Source organism: Chionomys nivalis, chromosome 8 (assembly GCF_950005125.1).
Source record: "Chionomys nivalis chromosome 8, mChiNiv1.1, whole genome shotgun sequence".
Classification (NCBI taxonomy): domain Eukaryota; kingdom Metazoa; phylum Chordata; class Mammalia; order Rodentia; family Cricetidae; genus Chionomys; species Chionomys nivalis.
The window spans coordinates 17,371,193-17,395,836 of record NC_080093.1 but is presented as its reverse complement, the minus strand read 5'-3'; the positions used below and the strand labels follow the sequence as shown (position 1 = coordinate 17,395,836).

General features: G+C 38.4%; 1 protein-coding gene across 3 annotated transcripts in view; it reads right to left on the bottom strand.

Annotated features, from left to right (window-relative positions):
• Nucleotides 1-24,644, bottom strand: part of Hpse2 (heparanase 2 (inactive)) — a 611,174-nt gene that overhangs the window by 415,843 nt on the left and 170,687 nt on the right. The gene's annotated exons all lie outside the window — the stretch shown is intronic.

The following is a 24,644-nucleotide window of genomic DNA, read 5'->3' as shown; positions in this document are numbered from 1 at the left end:
TCTGCACCTAACTGCTCCCACTGTGCAGATCTAGTGCTATCAACAAGGAATTCTCAAATGTACAGCCATTTAAACAGTTTAGGTTATGATTACATGGACATTTTAAATCTGAGTCAGTAAAAGAAATAAAGACACAATAGACCTGAAGTGGGTCTTTTCCCCTTTCAATTAGGAAAAACTGCTGAGAGGAATGTTACTTTGGAACTAACTAATTGGTACACAGGCAAGGAAACTGACAGTCATAGTCGAAAGAAACAAAGTCACCCCATATCATAAGTGTTTCAAATAGCCTTGCTGAGGGCACAATTGATGATTATAATTTAGGAACAATGTCGATATAAATTGAAGAAAACATGACATAAATTTAAATTTCAAAATTCTGAAAGTTATATTCCTACAAGTTACAGCTACAGTGCCTTGTGGGAAACGGCTATAGAGCAGCCTTGATTAAGAGTCATCAAACATTATATAAACAAACCCACAGTAAATATTTTATGTCTTATAGGTCATATGGTCCCTGTGACAATAATTAAAGCCTGCTACTGTAATGCAGAAGCAGCCACAAAGACTATTCAACAGAATGAACATGGCTGTGCTCCAATAAACATTATTTATAAATCAAGATGGCAAACGGAATTATTCAACAATAAAACCACACAAATGATGAAGTGTATCTAAGGGACATGGGAACCATAAGAGCTCTGTCTCATCAAAGCTGAGATGTTGAACAAAGATGTACACAAAGTAATATTTACTGTATTAAAATATAAAGTAAGCATCATAGACCATAAAGATATTGTTCGGTAATTATAAATGTGAAGGAGATAAATCTCTCATGTATAATAATAAAAATAACTTATGTAACTAATTCATCCCCAAGGAAGTAGATAATAACTCTTTACTTCTAAGTGTGGTGTACATGGCACTTCCTTCTAAAAAGTACAATATAAGAAGGTGTCTTAGTTAGGGTTTCTATTGTTGTGAAGAGACATCATGACCATGGCAACTCTTATAAAGGAAAGCATTTAATTGGGACTATCTTACAGTTCACAGGTTAAGTTCATTATCATCATCGATGGTGGCGTGCAGACAGACGTGGAGCTGAATGAAGAAGGAGTTGAGTTCTATATCTTGATTCCAGGCAAAAGGAAGTTAACTGTCTGTATCACTGGGCATGGCTTGAGCCTCAAGGCCCACCTCCAAAGTGACACATTCCTCCAACAATGCCACACCTATTTCAACAAGACCACACCTCCGAATAGTGCTACTCTCTATAGGCCAAGCTTCAAACACATGAGTCTATGAGGACCATACCTATGGTTCACAGAGGGGAAGAAACTACCACAGAAGGGGAAGAAAAAAAGCAAGTTTACAAGTGAAGAAATTCAGCAAAGAGTACCAAATCCAAGGTGATAAACACAAATTTTAACAGTGATATACCAAAGTAACATCACAGAGTCTTTATATGACTTAACAGCAATGACCTTTACCCTCTGAAAATTTATAACTCTAGTTTAAATATGAGGTAAAAGTCAAAATAATACCAGTATATAGATGTCCTATAAAATAACAGTCTAATATTCAAAACTGTCAAGAGACTGATAAGCGAATAGTCAAGAAGAGGCATGACAACTCAGTGATGCATATTGTGCTAGACACACTCCAGAAAAATAGCACTTATAAAAACTAAGAAATTAAGAACATTTATATGCTTTAATTAATTTTTAGGTTGAAATTTTGTTCAAGTGAAAAGTAAAATTTGTATATATTCATCACATCCTAGGTTAAAATATACATATATTTTGTGAAATGTCTCACTTGGGTTAATTAATATGAGGTGAGAACACTTAACATCTATTTTCTTAGTAATTTTCAAAATAAATAAAATTAACAATAAAAACCATGTATAAATGAGATCTCTTGAACTTGTGCCTCCTGATTGAAATTCTGTATACTTTAACCCATACTTCTCACCATGTTCAGCATCTGGTGACCACCATCCTAATCTGTACATCATTGAACTCAATTTTCCTGGAGTCTACACATGAAATCATGTGATATTTTTGTTTGTTTTTATTTGGGTTTTATGTGTCTTGTTTTGTTGGTTGACAGGTTAGCCTTTATTTTGATATACTTCATAAACATCCTCAGCAAAAAAAGGATAAAATGTCCTTTTTTGCTAAGTCTGAATAGGATTCTCTTGTGTCAATACATCATATTTTTTATCTATCCATTATAAATATTTAGTTAATTCTATATGTGAGTTATTGTGAGTATTCTACAATAAACATGAGTGGCCCACTGATTCTACTTTCTTTTAATAACACTCAGCACTGGATCTGCTGGATCATACTGTTGTTCTTAGCTTTTGTTTACTTGGGTGTGGTGTTTTGTTTTGTTGTTGGGGGTAAGATACCATGTCACTTACTATAATGGATATAATACACTGATTTACATGCTCACCAGTATACTGTGTTGAGTTCCTTTCTCTGTACATCTTTTTAAAAATAATGCATTCTAACGTGTATGGGGTGATATTTAATTGTGGTTTTAATTTGTACTTATCTGATAGTTAGTGATGGTAAGCACTTTTTCTATGTCTGTCATTAACTACAGTAACTATGCATCATTAGATCTCTTGACTTAAATCTGCTAACTGAAATTCTGTGTACTTTAACCTGTTGGTTCACAACACTATCAGTCCTGGCAACTGCTTTTTTACTCAAAACTCCCATGAGTTCAACTCTTTTAGATTCCACACATATACATATGAAATCATGTGGTTGGTTAGGCATCTACTTTCAAAAAAAAAAGTTTATTTGCTTATTCTTTTTTTTCTCATTTCCAATCTTTATTTAGTCCATTTTGACAGTGTGTGTGTGTGTGTGTGTTTTAAAGGGTATATTTTTATTCTTTCCTGTGTCCTGAATACTGACAGAAATTAATTCATAAATATAAGATGATTCTAGCATCTATGTTCTTTTACATTGCTTTACATGCCTGTTTCTATTCCAGTATCATGATGTTTTCATTACTATGGTTTTATAGTATTTTAAATCAATCAGTGTTATGCTTGCAGCTTTCTTCTTTTAACTCTCTAACATTTTGGCTATTTAGATCCTTTTGTAGTTCCATGTAAATCTGGGCATTTATTTTTCTGTGAAAAATGTTTCTGGAATTTTGATAGAAAATATGTGAAATCTGTGCATAATTTTGGGTAATATGGACATTTAAAGAATGTTAATTCTTCCAAACATAAGCATGTGACATCTTTCCACTATTTCTGTCTTTTTCGGGTTCTTTGGTCAACTTCATTGTTTACTTTCATTTCTAAATATTTCTTTGGAAACTATATGGTGAGTGAGAATGTCTTCCTTATTTCTGGTTCAGATATTTCTCTTGTTTTTTGACAGAGTCTCATGTTTTAGCTCAGGCTGTCCTGGATTGCTATGTAACCTAGACTGAAATCATTTTTGTTATTTAATGGCATAGACTTCATAGAACAGCTTTTGTTTCATCCCTTAGATTTCGATACTATATGTATGTGTTTTTATTAGACTCAAGATTATTTTAGACCTTTGAGCTGTGCCTCTTCTCCTTCTTCTATCCCTATTATTCTTAGGTTTGGTCTTTTTATTGTGTCCCATATTTCCTGAATGTTTTGTGATGAGAATTTGTTGGTTTTGGTGTTTTCTTTGATCAGTCCGTTTATTTTCTCTATGTTGCCTTCAGAATCTGAGATTCTTTCTTCTATCTCTTGTATTCTATTGATTATGCTTGTTTCTGTAGTCTCTGCTCGTTGACCTATATTTGCCATATCCAGCTGGTCCTCAGTTTGTGTTTTCTTCCTTGCTTCCATTTCAGTTTTCAATTCTTGGACTGTTTCCATTACCTGTTTGATTGTTTTTTCTTGGCTTCCCAGGGTATCATTTACGTATTTACTCATTTCTTCAAACTTTTTGTTATACTTCTCATCCATTTCTATGAGGGCGTTTTTTACATGTTGTTTAAGGGACTCTATTGCTTTCAAAAAGTCAGTTTTTTCCTCTTCTCCTGTGTTAGGGTGTTCAAGTCCTTGTGTTGTAAGATCATTGGGTTCTGGTGTTTTCATGTTGTTTTTCAGATTGTTGGGTGAATTCTTGCCTTGGCGTCTGCCCATCTCCTCTTACCGATGCTATCTATTGGGTTTGATTTAATTGTAGCGGGGCAATCTGCTCTCAGTGCAGGCTTCACTGTTTCTTGCCCGCACTATCCTGCATCCAGTGCCTCCGCCGCCCGGAACTGTCTGTGCGCCGGTGCTTCCGCCGCCTAGGCCTGCCTGCCGGGCCTGACTGCCGGTGCCTCTGCCACCCGGGCCTGCCTGCACGCCGGTGCCTCTGCCGCCCGGACTTGCCTGCGTGCTGGTGCCTCCGCCGCCCTGGCCTGCCTGCGCGCCGGTGCTTCCGCCGCCTGGGCCTGCCTGCCGGTGCCTCCGCCACCCGGGCCTGCCTGCACGCCGGTGCCTCTGCCGCCCGGACTTGCCTGCGTACTGGTGCCTCCACCGCCCGGGCCTGCCTGCGCGCCGGTGCTTCCGCCGCCTAGGCCTGCCTGCCGATGCCTCCGCCACCTGGGCCTGCCTGCGCGCCGGTGCTTCCGCCGCCTAGGCCTGCCTGCCGAGCCTGACTCTCAAGATTATTTTAATTGTTTGAATTTTTCATTTTTTCTTTGTACTATTGATTGTTCAGGAGTATGATGTTTTATTTTCATGTAATTTTGAATTTTCTACAATTCCTTTTATTGTTGCTTTCTGGTGTGACATCATTGGATCCAGAAAAAATATACTTGACATTATTTAAATCTTTGTGTTTAGCTTTTGGGTTTTTGTTTTGTTTTGGTTTGTTTTTTTGTTTGTTTGTTTTGCCTAAAAATTGTTTATAATAGAGAATGTTGCGGAAAAAATGTGTTTTCTGCTATTGTTGGACAATATTCTGCAACCATTTCAGCCACTATACCTTTGTATTGAAAAATTTAATCTGCTTGCAATCAAGGTAATTTTGAAAGGAACGAGGTTATTATATCTGTTGTGTGACAGTTTTTCCAGTTGTCTTTCAGATCTTTTGGGCCCTTCCTTTCTAACTATCTTCTTTTGTATTTAAGTAAATAAAATTATCAGCTTAACCTAATTTGCTGTAAGAGGTTTTATGGTATTTGCATAACAAAATATGTATAGTCACTAAAGATAAAACATAAAGAATCAAAGCTCACATTCATTCAATTAGTACCAACCTGGTAGAATATTGATCCAGAAGCTTAGTCTCTGCATAACATCGCGGTAGTCTGAAGCTGAGGGGGGAATTTACTGGAACAGGCATGGTGTTCAGGTCTGAGACATCATGTAATATTCAATTCTTTCTCCTTTTCCAAGGAAAGGTTATTTCTCTCTGTGTTTTACAGAGTGACATGGGCAGTAAAAAACTTGATCTTACCTTCCTCGGTGAATCTTTTCTTATCTCTGTGTTATACCTAGGTGCCATAGCCTAGGTGCTGGCCTAGTTTCTTTGACTCTTGTGAAGATATGTCCATGCATGAATGGTTTCTTCAGACTGATGTTTCTATAGGAGAATGAACACTGAAAAGTCCTGTTCTGACCGTTAACTGAAAACAGTCCAGACTTTAGTTCATTTGTAAAAGAAATAGTAGATGCCAAGCTAAGGTTTTGCCCAAGGGGCATGGTTTGTTCACTTCAGCATGGACAATCTTTTATATTCATTATGGGTCACAATGGTCTCCCTCCCACAGGCACGAAACAAAACAGAAATAGATGACAACATGAGAACAGAGCCTTCTAAGACTCAGCGACTCTAAGCCCCTATTTTATAGCTGAAAAGCAGAAGCTGTACAGTTTGTCTTTCTTACCAAGGCCAAGCAGCTTGTGATAGATCTAAAACTGAGACTCAGGATCTAACTTTCTGACTTGTACTACATTAGTGTCTTCTTGCTCTTCGCTGTGTAATTTCAAGTCAATTCAGAAGAATGAAGCACTTTGTAAACTCAACTAACTTAAGCCTCAAGAAAAGGAAACCCTGAGGATGCCTTCTTGTTTTCATCCCAGAGAAAGCATTCCCGCAAGTCCCTACAACCAACCCAAAGCCAGCACCTCTGCAGCACGGGGCCACAGGCTCTCCGCACTGCTTTGCAACTTCTGCTCTTATTTACATATGTTTGTCTGCAAAAGTTTTAATGGAATAAGAGAAAATGAGTGCTTTAATTTCCCAATAAAATCTTGCCGTTGTGTGAGTCATTGTTTTCTTTTTTTACACTAGCAAGGGTAAAAAACCTCTGGTTTTAATAACTAATACTGCTGAGTTCAATAAAAAGCACTTAATTCAATTTAACCCAAACCTTGATCAATGCCAGCTTCTCTTGGAATTTTATCTTTGTTTTAATTTGTGTCTTCTATGTTCAGAAAAATGAAAAGTCAAGAGGAAAGGAACAGAAGTCAATTAGCTGTAGGCTTGTTTCTAGAAAAAGGACATGAAAATACAAAATTGACAGCTAGCCTCCAAAAGCAAAATGCTTCTGCCCCATCAGATAATCTTTTTCTGGCAGAATTAATGTTTTCATTAGTTCTGAATCAAGAAACTAAAGAATTCACAGCCACATTTGGGAAAAGATTTTTAAATAAAATATTCCAAAACCAATTAGCATCAGATTTCTAAGCCAGAAGTATATTGACTTTAATGTGTTAATAATCGAAAGATACGCTACTGTAAAATTAGATTCAGAAAGCCTCGGTCTTCAAATACTCAGCCAGCCAAACTCTGTGGTTAGAGCCTGGGAATACATGAAGGGAGTGAAGCAGAATGAAGCAATCTTCAGCTCAGTTTTGATAAGCTTTTCTTAAAGAATCCTTTTGTTGCTGCAATAAAGTCTAGTCCTGTATCTGAAACATGCATATTTTATAAGAATTGTCATACACTATTAACTAATACTTCTTTCTTAACTAGTACCTGAGAGTTCCTCCCTATTAAGGGTGAACCAGACTTTGCAAGGGTTGTGAAGAATTAAAAGAAAAAAATCTCCATTTTGCTTCAATTATGTAGTGTTTCAGTGCAAAGCCTTTTAGAGCTGTTTGAAGGCTCATAAAAGAAAACTGAACACCAGGCCCAGTTTTGAATCTCCCCCAGAACAGGGTAACTGGCAGCCACATGGCTTACCATTGTCCAAAAGTATTACTTCAACAGTGGATCAAACAGGCAAAGAAGTCAGTCTCTTGTAGAATGCTAAACTTCCGTTTCTTTAGCACCTGATTTTCTATACCATATCATCTCCAGATCTGACTGCACTAAAACTCACAGACTGTAAGATCTTGGAAGGACAATTAGAACACATCAAAGTCAAAATTTCATCTACAAGATGATTCCTTGGGCTGGTAATATTTTAAAATATATACTTTGGATAAAACACCAAAATAATTTTGTATTTTTCATCGGTCACTTACTTTTGCAAGGCAAAGACTCTTAAAATGGCAATTATTGTCAATTATCATAGCATTATAGACATTTTAATAAACAAAAATGTTAGGACATAATCTTGAAACCAAAATTAAATGAATTTAGCCAATTTAACTTTATTTTTATTTTGTCATTTCCACCCTAAGCTACTGAAAATTTCATCATAGATTGGGGTCTCTTATAGACCACTGTTTAGGAATTTTCAGTTTCTTTAACTCTTTCAGCTTACTGATACAAACACTAACTTTCTAGACAATGAAGAGATTGGGGGCTGTAGAGATAGCTTATTTGGTAAAGTGCTTCCACTGTAAGCTTAAGAACCTGAAGAACCCACATTTTCAAAAATAAAAGTCTGAGAATGGTAGCACATGTGTCTAATTCCACCAATGGGAAAATGAAGACAGGTGGATCCCTGGGAGTCACCGGCCATCCAGGCTACCAAACTTGGCAAATGATAGCCAATGAAAGAACTGGTCTCAAGAAACAAGTTAGGGCTCGGGTAATAATAGCTCAGTAGATGAAGTTGTCATGCAAGCATGAAGGCCTAAATCTGATCCCCAGAGCCTAGGCATGGTGGTACTTGTCTGTAACCCAGATGTGTGGAGGATGAAACGGGTGGATATGGTGAATTTGATGGCCAGCCAGCCTCGCCTACTTGATAAGCTTAAGGTTAGTAAAAAGGACTGCAAAAAAAAAAAAAAAAAAAAAAAAAAAAAGGTAGACCTGGGAAAATATCTCTGTCAGTAAAGTACTTATTCACAAGCATAAGAATTTTCATTTATGTTTAAACATAAAACAGAAAACCAGCGTACAAATCACAATCCCAGAGAACCTAGACAACAATAAGGACCCTAAGAGAGACATACATGGATCTAATCTACATGGGAAGTAGAAAAAGACAAGATCTCCTTAGTAAATTAGGAGCATGGGGACCTTGGAAGAGGTTGAAGGGGAGATGAGAAGCAGGGAGGGGAGCAAAGGAAAATGTAGAACTCAATAAAAAAGGAGAAAAAGAATTTGCTTTTAATCCCCAGTATTCATGCCACAAAAGCCAAGCACAGTGGTGACTGTAAACGCAATACAAGGGAGGTGGAGACAAGTCAGTCACTGAGGCCCATTAGCTAGCAGTCCAGTCTAACCAGCGAGGTTCCACACCTAGAGAGGTTGGATCAGAAAACAAGGTGGGTGGCTCTGAGGAAAGACACCTGAGGTTGACCTCTGACCATACATACATGAACACACATATGTACATACACCTGCACATACATGTACACATACATAGTCATACATACATATACACAAAAACTGAGAAATGACACCCTATTTTGACCACTGAACTAATTGCACATAGATACACACATACATATGCACATTTATGTGGTTTGCAAACACACAAATACATATGTGCACACACAAAAAACAAACAAAAGAGAAATCAAAATGATAAACGGCAGAGTTTATAACAAAACCCACTGAAGTCTGAGTATGTTATTTTCAGCCAATAACTGATTATTTCAGTTACTCAAGAAGCATGTCTTGATGTTAACTACATGATTATGAAGAATTAACAAGAAAAATCTGTTTACTAATGGTTGAGTTAGAGGTTGGAGGTGTAGCTCAGAGTAGAGTCCTTGCCTAGCATATACAAAGTCCTAGGTTTGAGATTCAGTTTCACAAATACTGTTAATAATGCCCAGTCAGGGAAGGGAGGTAGGTGGAGTTTTGGAGAAGAGCAACACTCCTAATTTAAAGATAAATTTAATGTACAGGGAAATACAAATCTTGTGAGTTATAGAAAAAATGAAAGCACTTATAGGTGGAAACTTTGAGAGATGCACGCGCGGTTATATTATAAATGGGGCTGTTTTTAATTTGAATTGAATCTTAAGGAGGAAGTCAGTAAAAGCATCCCACTCATAACCCAAACTGTCTTAAAAAAGAAAGGTTTGGGAGCAGTTTAGTGAATAATAATGCCAGTTTTAAAAGCTAACACTAATGCAGCTCAAATTTTAATGTATCTAAGTATCTCCTAAAAGTTATCATATCTCAGATTCTTGGGACCATCTCCAATGCATTGGATTTAACAGTGGGGCCTGAGAAATTCACTCACAGTCCCAGATTATGTTGATGCTGCTACACTGTGGACAACTCTGAACGGTACTGCAACATATAATATTCAGATAAGAATACAGGCTAGGCCAGGTGGCGATGGAGTATGCCTTTAAACCCAGCATTCAGGAGACAGAAGCAGGTGGATGTCTGTGATTTTGTGGCCAGCCTGATCTACAGAGCGAGTTCAAAGACAGCTAGTACTGTTACACAGAGAAACCCTGCCTCAAAAAAAGAAGAAAAAAGGAAAGAGAGAGAGAGAGAGAGAGAGAGAGAGAGAGAAAAGAAAAAAGAATACAGGATAGTTGTGATCTCTGAAACTTTTTGATCAGAGGAATACTACATTATTATTATTATCCATATTTATTTGCTCATTTTGAACTGAAAATGAAATTAACCAAATTTCATTACTATAGACCCTTAGGCTCCATTCTATGGAACTGAAACTATTAGTCAAAATAGAAGTAGTTCAAAACTCAGGTCTTCAGAAATAGCATCCTTTATTTGAAGATGACATTGAATGACTTGTCTAGAGTAACAAACAAAAACATAATGCAATTATATTAAGACCAAGAAGGAAACCAAGTGAATTGATTGGTTGAATAATATTGAAATGAAATTTATGCCCTGGTAATGCTGAAACATGCATGGGGAGTCTGTATATGGTGGTTCTGTTGAACTTGTCCATATTGGGTTTCATGATCTAAATTGATGAGGAACATTGACAGGTCTCTTCTTCAAGAGGTCACCAGATCTCATTACAGATGGTTGTGAGCTACCATGTGGTTGCTGGGAAATGAACTCAGTACCTTCGGAAGAGCAGGCAGTGCTCTTAACCACTGAGCCACCTCTCCAGTCTGAGTTCACTGGCTACCTCTCTGAAAATACTTTAGCAGAAAGCATTATGAAAGGGAAATAAAACATACTAGGGAAAGAAAATGAACATGAAAACACCTGCTTAGAAATCTTTATTCTTCTCAGACACAATAACAATGTTAAGAACGCACCTTATCATTAAAGTTGCTTTAGTCTCTGCTTTTGAAAAACATTTTTAAAAAACTACTTCATAACAGACATTGTATTTACATGTATCTTGAAATATACACATCTGACATAACGTGTAATGAAGCCTGCTAAAGTTCAGACTAATTTTCTAAGCAGAGGAAGACTTAATAGTAATAGAAAGAAACGTAGAAGGCAAAAGAACCTAGTTAAGAGACCCCTTCTAGGAATAGCTCCTCCTGACTTACTGGTCCATGAACCCTCATCAGTAGTAATCTTTCCCCTGGATCATAAAGGTTTTATACTCTAAAATTCTACTAAAAAGCACATACCACCTGGGAAGAGAAAGAACTTAAAACTCTAGCCGTTTGATCACTTCCTTTCTTTGGACTTTAGTTTCCCCAACTGTAAAATAAATGTTTTTGACCAGATGATGATCTCTGTGATACTCTCTAGCTATGAAAGTCTAGAATTCACTAGACTTACATGCCAGGGAATGGAAGCAACTCATGGCTTGGTTTTCAAGGCTGCATAGAAACAGAGGTTAGAGTCATAACCAGCCTAAAGTACTTACAAAGATCAAACTCTCTCCTAACCCTTGAGTTATAAGGAAAGATTTAAACTTGCCTCCAAGTCCCATGGGCAAATAATTCCCTTTGAGCTCTTGGACAACCCTTGTCTAATAAAGATTAAACAAATAAATATAAAAAATGGTTCTATCCAGCATCCTAAGAGGCCAATTTGCAGTTAATGGTGGCGTTTAGGCCCTGAAAGAGTATTAACTTACAGAGTAGTAAAGTCTCCAAACACAGCCCACAGCTTTAAAAGATGCACAGGTGCCAAAATTAAGGTCCAAATTACCAATCTGTTTTAAATGATGGTCTGGGAATGCTCAATATGACAAGGGAAACGTATGACAAATAATATCTTCAATACAAAGAATGAGTTGTTTGAATTTATTAGAGGAAATGTACTGCCTCTTGGGACTTCTTTTTTTGCCCACTCCCCAAAGTGGTGATTTTTCAAAATAGACTTGAAGATACACCCAATGCAAAACGATTCTTTAAGCATAAATAAGGTCATTTAAAAAAAACTAAAACAGTTTCCATGTCAGCATATTCTAAAACCCTTGGGAACTTAGAAATCTCAAGGAAATGCACATTCCATTAGTATCAAAACTAGGTGCTTCCATGATATTCTAAACACTGCATGTGCAAAAGCTTTAGCCCAGAATCAAGCCGGCTGCCTTTCTACTCACTGACAAGTTTAAAGAATTGCATTGGCAATCCTGCTGGATGACAGCAGAATGACTTCCTGTCAAGTAACCCCCATTCTGCAAGGTGACAGGAAATGGGTTTAAACACTGGTAATATCACTAATCAATTTGAAGGAGCACATGTTCCCAGGCTGCAATTGTGAAATTTGGTTGCAATGTGTTTGCTGCTTGCTGGGCCATGTGATTCAGCATAATGACAGATGAAAGGAAAGGTCAGATTTACTAAGTGTTGAAGAGGTGTCATCAAGAGCTGCATATTACTTCAAGATGTCCTCGGCATCAGAGGCATTTCAAATGGAAGACTGCATTTCTCTTGCAAAACCTTTCAATTTTCCAACAACCTTTTATGAGAACTCCTAAGCTTATTTCAACACAGAAAGAAATGACCTTTTTTTGATTCCTGAGTGAGCTTTTTCCTATTCCTGACTGAGACCAAATCATCTGGGTTAATGGTCTTACCCTCACATGCTCTTATATTGGTCTTTAAAATAATTACATGTATATACTTTAAAGTTTTGACAAACCCATTCTTGTAAAGTTAAAATGGCCAGAGTGTCTGAAAGTTCTTCCTAGTGCCTCTATCTTGAGGGGGTTTGCCACTTTTCAAGGGAACCAGAATTTAAAAAGAAAAGATTTATTCAGTCTTATACTACAGAAAGTGCGAGAGAATGTAACTTTCTTTTTATCATATAGTAGGGCCCTAAGGACTCCCCCTAAAGTGCCCTAGCCTTAAGGACTCATAACTTTAGTCATAACTTTCCTGTGTTTACCTACTGAACACTTATTACATTCCAGAATTGTCCCAAGCAATTACAACAGTAAGAAGATATGGTCTCTCATCTCCTATAAACATTGAATTAAATAATCAAACAATTCATAAATTAAACAGCAAAAATATTACAATATTCAACCATGTTCATTAACTGAGAATTAGCAAATAAATATAGGAAATCATAAGAATATTCTCAGGTGTAGAAGGAAATATGTCACAGGATACTAGTCACCTGACTCCTAGCCCAGTTCTCTTTTACTCTGTATTCCACTGCATTGATGCAAGCCTTTCCTGGATATTCTATTTCCAAGGTGGTCATTGGCAGGTTCTCAAAGCCAGGGCTTTCCAAGTGTTAAGCAACCTATTACAACAATAATATGCTTACTCTTCGCTGAGGTATAGTTGAATGAAAAGCAAGGTGTCATATCTGTGCATTCATGTTTTGTGAAAAGGGTTGTTCCCTTGAGGTACACATCATAGAGAAGGTCGCCTAAACTCTGCTAGTGAGTGAAGACAGAGGTGCCCCCTTTCATGATCACTTTTCAGGAAAAACAAAGGAAGTACATCTGGGGAGAGGTTAAAGAAAGACATGATTTTCTAGAATCACTTTTAACATTTGTTTTAAGTATTACTTTAAAATGATAATCTGGGCTGGGTGATTTGGACACACACCTTTAATCCCAGCACTTGGAAGGCAGAGGCAGGTAGATCTCTGTGAATTCGGGACCAGTCTGGTCTACAGAGTGAGTTCCAGGACGGTCAGGGCTGTTACACAGAGAAATGTCATCTTGAAAAACCAAACTGATCAATAGACTGATAGGTAGGTAGGTAGGTAGGTAGGTAGGTAGGTAGGTAGGTAGGTAGATAGGTAGGTATGGAGAGACAGAGAGAGAGAGAGAATCGATAGGAACAGATAAATAGACAAATACATGAATGAATGAATGAATGAATGAATGAATGAATGAATGGATAAAATGATAATCTCAAAAGTTTTAAGGGCCAGGAAGTACAAAAGCTATGAAAATGGCCTGGCAAAGGACAACACACTCAGCTATCACACAAGATGATTCATGACTATAAGAGTGCAGTCCAGGCCTTCTTTATCATAGTTTCAATTCAGAGATGTCTGATGCCTCCACTGAAAGCTCAATAGTTTCCTTAAAATTTCCTCCCATGAATACAACTTATCTCACAGCTTATATTTCTATCTCCACAAGGGAAACACAAACTGTCTTCAGTACTTAATCTACAAACTATGCACCTAATCAGTGAATACATAAGTTAGGTAGGCAATAGCATCAGGCTACACTTATGAACATCAGTAGTAAGAATTCATTAAGTTCTCATTTTTATTATTGTGCTAATCCTAATTATACTGTAAGATAACTAATAATGTTCTCATTTCACCTGGGAAAAGAAAGTCCAGAGATACAAAATAACCCACTGAATGTTAGTCAACTAATGAAAGACAGAGCCAAGATTTAAACCCAGGTCTGACTCACTTAAAATCCCCTGCTCCTGCTTATCAGATTTATTGCTTCCTTGAGCTTTTAGATAAAATAAATACTTTCTCATGACACAGTCATCTCTGAATTTAATTAAGACACTTGAAGGAAAAATGTTAAATAAAAATACATAAGTATAGTATTGTAAATAAAAAGAGAATACAGGGTATAAGGTGTTTTAATTAAATGGCTCAGTGATGTGGGACGTCTGCCATTTTTTAACAGAAATGGAGTAGGAATAGATGGGGAAGGGAGTATGGGGGTTTCTGGAAGAATAGGAGAGAAGGAGGGAAACTGTGGTCCAGATGTAAAATTAATTAATTTTTAAAAACTTAGCAACCACCACAAGACCTAAAACACAAAGATTAATATCACTAATAAATGAGAAATATTGCTAATATATATCTTCTGAAATGATAGGATGATAAAGACATACCACCTCTGTGATACATCCCCCAAATCTATAACTCTAGTCTGAACACAAGAAAACACAAGACAACCCCAAATTTAAGAGACATTTCTCAAAACATTTTACTAGTAACCTTCAAAATTGTCAAGATCATGAAAGAAGGGAAGACTAAAGGAACCATCAGGTATTGGAATATACTAATAAGACATGACAAATAAATCCAGTGGCTTTTCCTGTATATGATTCTGGACCACAAAGGGGACATTGGTTAAAACAACAACAGAAAACTTTGGATAATCTAAATAAAATCTCTTTTCCTGTCTCATGAATCACTTTCTACATTTCTGGCCTCTACTCAAACTTATTCCCTTCTATATACACGATTTGGAAGTTAGGCTCTACATAGAAGAGAGAACATGCAAGCTTTAAAGGAATAGGCTAAAGAGGGTAGTAGAACATGTGATGTGAAAACGAAAGGGATAATACTGGGGTGGAAGGGTTCAGCCTAGATGGAGGAAGGTGCAAAAATAGGAGATGGAAGAATCAATCAAAACAAGTATGTATGAAAATCTTACCAAGAGAACTATTTCTTTGCAAGCTGAAGGAAGGAAGGAAGGAAAGAAGGAAGGAAGGAGGGAGGGAGGGAGGGAGGGAGGGAGGGAGGGAGGGAGGGAGGGAAGGAAGGAAGGAAGGAAGGAAGGAAGGAAGGAAGGAAGGAAGGAAGGACTTTATGACTTGTAGGACTCTTTCACTCTCTGTGCTTTTATGCTTTTATTTGCAGACTCCTCTGACACATAAAATTGAAGGTAAGGCACTATTACTGAAGATACAACACAATTTGAACACAAAACATGGAGGAACAAAGCTGGAAATAACCTGGAAACCTCCTACCTGAGGATTAGCTCTCACAGTACCAGGAGCTATACAAGTTGCCGAGGGAGAAAAGCAATAAATATTCCCACACAGCTACAACATCTATGACCAATAACAATGACAAGAATAAAAAAGCATCCACGGGGTGCAAAAGAAGCAAGTATATCCCAGGGGTAACCAGCACCCATCTAACTGAACTTAAAGCCCACTCAACTGTATGGAATTCATACATGGCAAAACAAACCTAGCCTACCATCTGTGGCTGGTAAGGTCAAGTACCTTAGAAGAGAACCAACTACTACAACTTCACTAAACCAGTATAATTTCTAACTGTATTTTAAATACTACCCTTATACTCACCAAGAAGTGTAGCTCTCACATCTTACCAAAGAAATGTGTTGCAGTAGCAGGAGACCATTACAGAAAGATCCATCTGGTCAAAGGCAGAGAACAACTGACTTGGGATGCCCAGAGCCAGTTGATACAATCCAACACTCAAAGCTTGGGGAGCATCATACAAGAGAGCGTAGAAAGACTGTAAGAACCAGAATGGGATATCTGTTGCAAGATCGTACATTCTATTTATATAATAAGGAAGCTATACTAAGTACATTTCAACAAGATGTGTACCTAAACAAGACCTAAAAGATGATACTACCAATTGACATGCCAACCTGGGTTTGGGGGCTCTCATTGATCTTCCTCCATAGAAGAACTGACCATCAACTACAATCACCTGCTGGTTGCTAGGAGAGGGATAATCAGTCTTCTCTAGGCACAGCCCCCTGGTAGATTAGCCAGTCCCAAGAAGTCATTCATAAACACATCTCATCACTGAATGCCATTAAATGATCTCGGCAGTTTTTTTATAAACTTATAGACATATATTTGTGTGTATGTAAAACAATATAATTAAAGAATAAGAAGCCATAAATTTGAGAAAGAGTGGAAGGAACATGGGACAAATTGGAGAGATAAGGGGAAGAATTATGTAAATACAGCAATCATACATGAAATTCCAAAAAATATTTTTAGTCTAAAAATAAAAAATATGGAGTTATTTCAATCTCATTGCCCATGTTGTCACTCTTTTGCTTTCTACCATTTACCACTTATCTTGAATAAGAATTCTCAACAGAAGAATTCCAAATGGTCAAAAGATACTTAAGGACATGTTCAGCTTCCTTAGCTATCAGGGAAATGCTAATCAAAACAACTTTGAGATACCATCTTACACCTGTCAGAATGGCTAAAATAAAAAAAAAAACCCAATGATAGCTTATGCTGGAGAGGATGTGGAATAAATAAAGGGAACACTCATCCATTGCTAGTGGGAATGCAAATTTCTGTAACCACTTTGGAAATCAGTGTGGCGGTTTCTCAGAAAATTTGGAGTCAACCTACGTCAAGATCCAGCAATACCACTCTTGAGAATATACTCAAAAGATGTTCAATCATACTACAAAAGCATTTGTTCAACTATGTTCATAGCAGTATTATTTGTAATAGCCAGAACCTGCAAACAACCTAGATGCCCCTCAATGGAAGAATGGATAAAGAAAGTGTGGCGCATCTACACATTAGAGTACTACTCATTGGCAAAAAGCAATGACATCTTGAATTGTGCATGCAAATGAACAGAGAATTAGAAAACACTATCCTGAGTGAGATAACACAGACCCAAAAATATGAATATGGTACGTACTCACTCATTAGTGGATACTAGTCATAAACAGGGGACATTGAGCCTTACTTCATGATCCTAGAGAAGCTAAGTAATAAGGTGAACCCAAAGAAAAATATATATAGATCCACCTGGAATTTGGAAGCAGACAAGATCACCTGTCAAAATTTGGAAGCAGGGGTTGAAGGGTATAAGGAAAGGGAGAAGGGGAAAAGGAGGGGAGAAGAGGAGGGTTGGGGAGAGTATGAGGGAATGGAATAGTTGAGATGGAAGAAGGACAGATATGAGAGCAAGGAAAGAGATAACTTGATTGAGGGAGCAATTCTGGGGTGAGCAAGAAACCTAACTCCAGAAAAATTCCCAGGAATCCATAAGGATGACTCCAGCTAAGACCCTAAGCAATAGAGAGGGTTCCTGAACTGGGCTTGCCCTGTAGTCAGACTGAATGATTATCTTAAATATCAACATATAACCTTCATCTAACAACAGATAGAAACAGAGACAGAGACCCACATTGGAGCACTGGATTGAGCTCTCAAGGTCCAGTTGAAGAGCTGAAGGAGGAAGAGTATGAGCAAAGAAGTCAAGACCATGAGGGGCTCATCCACTGAGGCAATGTGCCTGAGATAATGTGAGTTCACCAACTCCAAATGGACTAGGAATGAATGATCATGGGATCAAACTAGTCCCTCTGACTGTAGCTGACAGCTGGGGCAGACTGGGGGGCTGAGGGGCCAATGACAATGGCCCTGGGATTTGTCTCTACTGCATGTACTGGCTTTTTGGAGTCCTATTCTCTTTAGATGTATACCTTGCTCAACCTGGATGTAGTGGGGAGAGCATTGGACTTCCCACAGGGCAGGGTGGCTTGCCCTCTCTTAAGATCGGAGGGGGTTGGGGGAAGGTGTGTGGAAGGAGTGGGAGGGAAGTGGGAGGAGGAGAGAAAATGGCAATTTGGATTGGTATTTTTTAAAGTAATAAAATAAAATAATAATAAAGAAATCAAACATGCCAAGCTGCTTTTATGAGTGAATGTTTGACTTTCCAAATTCATAGGACTATTAGAATAATTAATTAAGAACACCCACTGAGACGGTGGGGCTGATCTAATGGGAGCTCACCAAGGCCAGCTGGACTGGGACTGAAAAAGCATGGGATAAAACCGGATTCTCTGAACATGACAGACAATGAGGGCTGCTGAGAAGCCAAGGACAATGGCACTGGGTTTTGATCCCACTGCATGTACTGGCTTTGTGGGAGCCTAGGCTGTTTGGATGCTCACTTTCTTAGACCTGGATGGAGGGGTGAGGACCTTGGACTTCCCACAGGGCAGGGAACCCTGACTGCTCTTTAGACTGGAGAGGGAGGGGGAGGGGAGTGGACGGTGGGGAGTGGGAGGAGGGAGAGGGAAAAGGGAGGCAGGGAGGAGGCGGAAATTTTTTAATAATAAAAAAAGAATAATTAATTAACTAAAATAGTTTATGTAAAATTATTTTGTGAAGTCCTACACAGACAAACATAATAGTGCATTCCATAATAATAGAAAATCTTGAGTTTAAGGTCAGTCTCATTGCATTATTAGTATAAGACAGAGTTAGGCTTAAGATAAGATAGGCTTATGATTAATTTTATACTAGTTTATATTTTTATCAGAAATGTTCATTATTACACATCTTAATATTTTGTCTTCTTTATTCATATCCATTCTCTTTTGTTCTGTTACTCATTTTAACATGTATATACAATTAATATATATTATACAATAGTTATATATTATAATAAAATATGGTATAACAAAATACACATAATATAATATAAACATGCAATTATATTAATAAATAAAATATACTATGTATTAATATATGCATATATATACTGTAAAATAGGAAGAAAACAATTGTATGAGATTAAATCTGCACTAATTTCCTTCACTATCTCTATACAGATATTTTAAAAAATTTATTTGTTTGCATGTCAACTTGCATGAGTATATGTGTACCACATGTGTACAGGAGTCCATGGAGGCCAGAATTGGGCATTGGTTCCCTAAAATTGCATTTATAGGCAGTTGTGATCTATCATATGGATGCTGGGAAATGAACCCAGATCCTCTTCAAGAGCAATAAGGGCTCATAAGTGCTCCCCTTCCAAACAATATAGACTCTTTACATAACTCTTGGCTGCCCATATGAAGAGACCTTACTACTGAAGACACTACACACCTTAATTGTAAGACAAAAAAAAAATCAGGAATAAAGCAGAAACTTCTTCTGCACTGGGTAGTTTTCATAATGCTGTAAGGTGTATACAGGCTGATGGAGAGGGGTTCAGGGAGTGAGGGGCATCAACAGTCTCACCCAGCATTAAACCCTATGAAAACTGCAACACAATCTGTCATAGAGGTGTGTCCATTTGTGCAAAGTGTCTCAGCTGTTATATAGGTAGCCAACTACTTACTGTTAGATTTGAGACCCACTCCACAGTAGGGAATAAATGCCTAGTGCTGGGGAACAGTCTTTGTGCACTGTAATATGAATTACTCTGATTTGTTAATAAAGAACTGACTGGCCTATAGCTGGGCAGGAGAGCCAGAATAGTAGGACATTGGGAAGAAAAAGAACAGAGTCTTGAAAGATGCCATGAAATGCAGAGCAAGCAGGATGGAAAAAAAATGCCTGGGAAGGACATAGTCCCTGGCCGAGGGTGTTGCAATTGTTTAGTTAAATTGGCACAGTGCGAACTGCCTTCTAAATATCCATATTTATACCCATAGACAACATTATTCTCAGCCTTAATCAGAAAAGCCTTCCATTGAAGTGAATGGAAGTGAACATGGAGACTCATGGCTACCCAAACTGTTGAGGATATGCAACAGTTGAGGGCTCAGCCTTAAAGAAGACAATACCTCCCCCTGTAAGGTTCAAGGAACATCATGAAAGAGGGAATAAAGAATGTAGGAACTAGAAAACTGGGAGAAATACTGGGATCTATTACTCAGGGTGATGCAGCCAGAGGTGTGGTCTCATATTATCTCACAGCAGATGTTGCTGGCTGCCTGCATTGGGACCTCACAAGACAGGGCCAACAGTAAATCAGTGACTATAGAGAAACTAATAGGATCCTACCTCTCCTACCTGAACTACTGACCACTGAAAGATTCTAGGAAATGAGAAGTTATCATCTTCAGTTGTGTACTCACCAGCGAGCCCACCAGGATCCAAGAGACAATTCCAAACCCAGGGTATCACAGGTGATACCCTTTAAGCTCGATGGCTCATAAAACAAAGCATAAAAGACATAGATGTAGGAAAGAGGTTTATAGAAAAAGGAGACTGGCTTAGGTGAAGAGGAGAAAAGAGAAGCTGTGAGATCAATCAAAACACATTATATGTATTATGAAATTGTCAAATAACATTTTAACTAATAAGAGGAAGCGTCTAACAAGAAGGTACTGACAAACCAAAGACAGGATTATACCCAAACCAAGATTAGTGAAAAATGAATTTTATAACCTCACTCCCAGGAACATCGACTCAACTCATCATTGCCAAGAAGTCACCTGAGCACCTACAGGCAACTCAAGCAAGAACATAATAATTCATTTAAAGCTACACCATAGACAACATGTGGGAAGCTCCATAACCTAATAATTCTGCTCTAGTCAGTAATTTACTCTTAGATTACCCTGACGAAGAGAAAAGCCATATGAGCTCTATAATTCTCTGCATTTTATCCATGATAAAATTCTAACAGATCTGGTTTCATAAAGATTACCTGTAGGTGACCAGAAGTCTCTAATTCAAAACAACAAAGGTTATGTCTAGTTCCCCCCACAAAAAATAAACAAGAGTTACATGACAACAAGTTGTAGAGAGCATAATAAGTAGGTCAATAGAGCTAGACCTGGTGGTATAATCCTGTAATCCCTTCCCTTGGAAGGCTAAGGCCACAGAAAAAAATCAGGGGCTGCCTGGGATATTGAGTGAGTTTAAGGTCAGCCTAGGAAACTTAGCAAAGATTTATTTCAAAATAAAAGTAACAAAAAGTGTTGAGGACATATTCCAGTGTGAGGATCCTTGCCCAACGCAATTACTAGTATATCAAATGGAGAAAGGAAGGGAGGAAGGGAAGAGGAGAGGGGAAAATAAAAAAAGGAAGAAAAGGAGAAAGAAGGGGGAATAAAGGAAGAAAGAAAGGGAGGAAGAAAGAAAGGAGCCACTAGAGACTATCCAATATGATGAGAAAGAACAAAATATTGAAAAAAAAATCAATGAAAAAATTCAATAAAAAATAATGAAAATTTCAAAGACCTGTGGGACAACATCAATCATGTGATATTTTATAAAAGGAGAGCAGAGAGAAAATTACAGAAAAAAAGCATAGTTTTCCTGGCATCATCACCCCCTCTGACTTTTACAATCCTTCTTCCTTCTCTTCTAAATAGCTCCCTGAGCCCCCAGGATGATAAAGAAAGCCCTGTTAGGACTGGGTGTTCCAATGTCTCTCATTCTCTGCACATTGTCCAGTCGTGATACTGGATACTAACAAGGGGAGCAATACATCAAAAAGATAAAGCAATTGTTAGTATTTATGCACTAAATCTTGGCTATCTGAATTTAATATGACAAGCATTAAAAAGCATAAAATGTCACATGATCCATACATAACACATTGCTCCTCTGTCCTGGGTGTGTTTTCAAGAAACATTCTACCTCAGTTCTCTTTCCCACTGTTCCATATGGTCCCTGGAGCACCAGAGAGTTTTCCCTTCATCTTGAGACTATAGCCCATCTCACCTACCTCTGTTTTGCATCCACATAGTCTCCTCCTCTCCAGTTAGCTGTCCTATTCTGTGGAAACCTGTACTATTCTAGCCACACCTGGCTCAAAGTCCCATTCCTCTTCTACCTCAGCCTTGGTTCACCACCACACAGCTTTTCTCTCCATGGTAGGTCCCTGAGTGAGTTTTCCTGGCCCACCTCACCTATTGTTCTACTCCAGACTGTTCTTTTCACTCATTGTTAGTAATCCGACCCCCACTTTTTCTCCTCGTTCTTATGATTCCCATGAGTGTGTTATATCCTCACCCCCACCTCCAAGACCCAGGCCCCTTCCACCCCACTTCTAGTGCCTCCACATGTCTATTCTGCCCAGAACCCACTCAAAACAGCCATTAAACACAACTACTTTGAAATTAGACCAATGTGTATCTGTTAGGACACCCCATTCCTGTACATGACTTCCCATCTTGGGCATCACAGACCTGAGACACTGTACTGACCCTCTTTTTGATACAAACTAGAGTCATTGAAGTAGAGGGAACCTCAGTTGAGAAAATGACTCCATAAGACTGGACTCTTGGCAAGAAAGCAGGGCATTTTAATTAGTGATTGATGTGTGCAGCCCATTATGGGTGGTGTAATTCCTGGACTGGTGGTCCTGATATATGTATATCAGGCTGAGCAAGCCACGAGGAGCAAATCATTTAAGATGCATTTCTCCATGACCTTTGCATTAGTGCCTGCCTCCAGTTTCCTGGCCTTCTTGAGTTCCTGTCCTGATTTCCACCAGTGATGAACACTGATGTGGAAGTGTAAGTCAAATAAATCCTTTCCTTTCTAAATTTCTTTGTTCATGGTGTTTCATAATAACAATAGAAACCCTAACTAAGATAAAGATACCTACAAAATATCTAGCCTGACATCTTGCTGTGGAATTTAAATCTCATGGGCTAAAGTTTCAAACCAAAAGACAAACAAGAGCCTAAATCCATATACTCAAGGTATTTTATATATTAGTACAGAGAAACTTGCATGTCTATGTTTATTGCTGTTCCATTCACAATCTCTGGAAAATGGAATAAACTTAGATGTTCCTTAACAGATGGATGGGGAAAAAAAAGTTATACAAAGTGAAATCTCACTAAGCTATAAAGAAAAATATAATCACAAAATTCAAAGACAAATGGATAGAACTGCAGAAAATACCAAGTAAAATAATTCCTCCCATGTATTGAGGAGATCTATCCAGAGGGGTAAGTGTGTGCCCGTCTGGCTGGCCAGACACCCTGGGAACGGAGTACAGGCACCCTCCAATCCCCTAAACTTTCTGGCCATTCAGCGGGGCTTCCCCCGGCTACTGGTTTTCTCTATTTATCCCATCCCAGCTTGCCCCCAAGCACCCCTTTCCATCTGCAGGGTCTTAGGATCCCCCAACTAAGCCTGCTTCGGGGCTGAGGGTCTGGGGACACAGTGGTTAGTGCTACTGCAGCAGGGGTTTCTTTGTTCCACACAACCCTGCACCTACCAAGCATGCCCTTTTGTCTGCAAGGTCCTTGGCCAGCAAGAAGCCCTGCTCCTGTACCAGGAGATCCATCCGGAGGGGTAAGTGTGCACCCGCACCGCTGGCCGGACGCCCTGGGAACGGAGTACAGGCACCCTCCAATTACCTAAACATACTTGGCCATTCAGTGGGGCGTCTCCCCAGCTACTGGCTTTCTCTATTTACCCAATGCCATCTTGCCACCAAGCACTCCTGTTTATCTGTAGGGTCCTTAGATTCACCACCGGAGCCTGCTTCATGGCAAAAAGGATCTAAGAGCCCACTCCAGCGCTGAGGGGACCTAAGTGAGAACAGACCAAGAAAAAACCCCAAGTACACAGTTAGACACAGCAAAGATTGGACCAAGATACCAAGACTCTCCTGACCACATTTGAAGGAAGAGATGGGCAGGCGCCAATGCAAGAATTCCTCCAACAACCTGAAAAGCAACATGAAAACACCAGAATCCAGCGAATATGCAACAGGAAGACTTGAACACCGATCCAGAAGAAGTAGAAGAAACTGACTTTAATGTAACATTACGAAAGTGATAGAGACCCTTAAACAGGATGTGAAAAATTCCCTTAAAGAAATGGATGAGAAGACTAACAAAAAGTTAGAAGAAATGAATAAATCCTTCAAAGATACCCAAGAAAACCAAGAAAAAGCAATCAAACAGGTAATGGAAACAGTTCAAGACTTAAAAACTGAAATGGAGGTAATGAAGAAAACACAAACCGAGGGATGGCTGGATGTGGAAAATCTGGGTAAAGGAACAGGAACTACAGAGACAAGTATAACAAACAGAATACAAAATATAGAAGAAAGAATCTCAGATGCTGAAGATACAACAGAGGAAATAAACTCATTGATCAAAGAAAACAGCAAATCCAACAAATTCTTAACACAAAACATCCAGGAAATCTGGGACACAAAGAATAATAGGGGTAGAAGAAGGAGAATTACAGCTCAAAGGCCCAGAAAAATGTATTCAACAAATTATAGAAGAAAACTTTCCCAACTTAAAGAAGGATATTTCTATGAAGGTACAAGAAGGATACAGAACACCAAATAGACTGCTTCAAAAAAAAAATCTCCTCACCATAAAATAATCAGAACACAAAACATACAGAATAAAGAAAGAATATTAAGAGCTGCAATGGAAAAAGGTCAAGTAACATATAAAGGTAAACCTTTCAG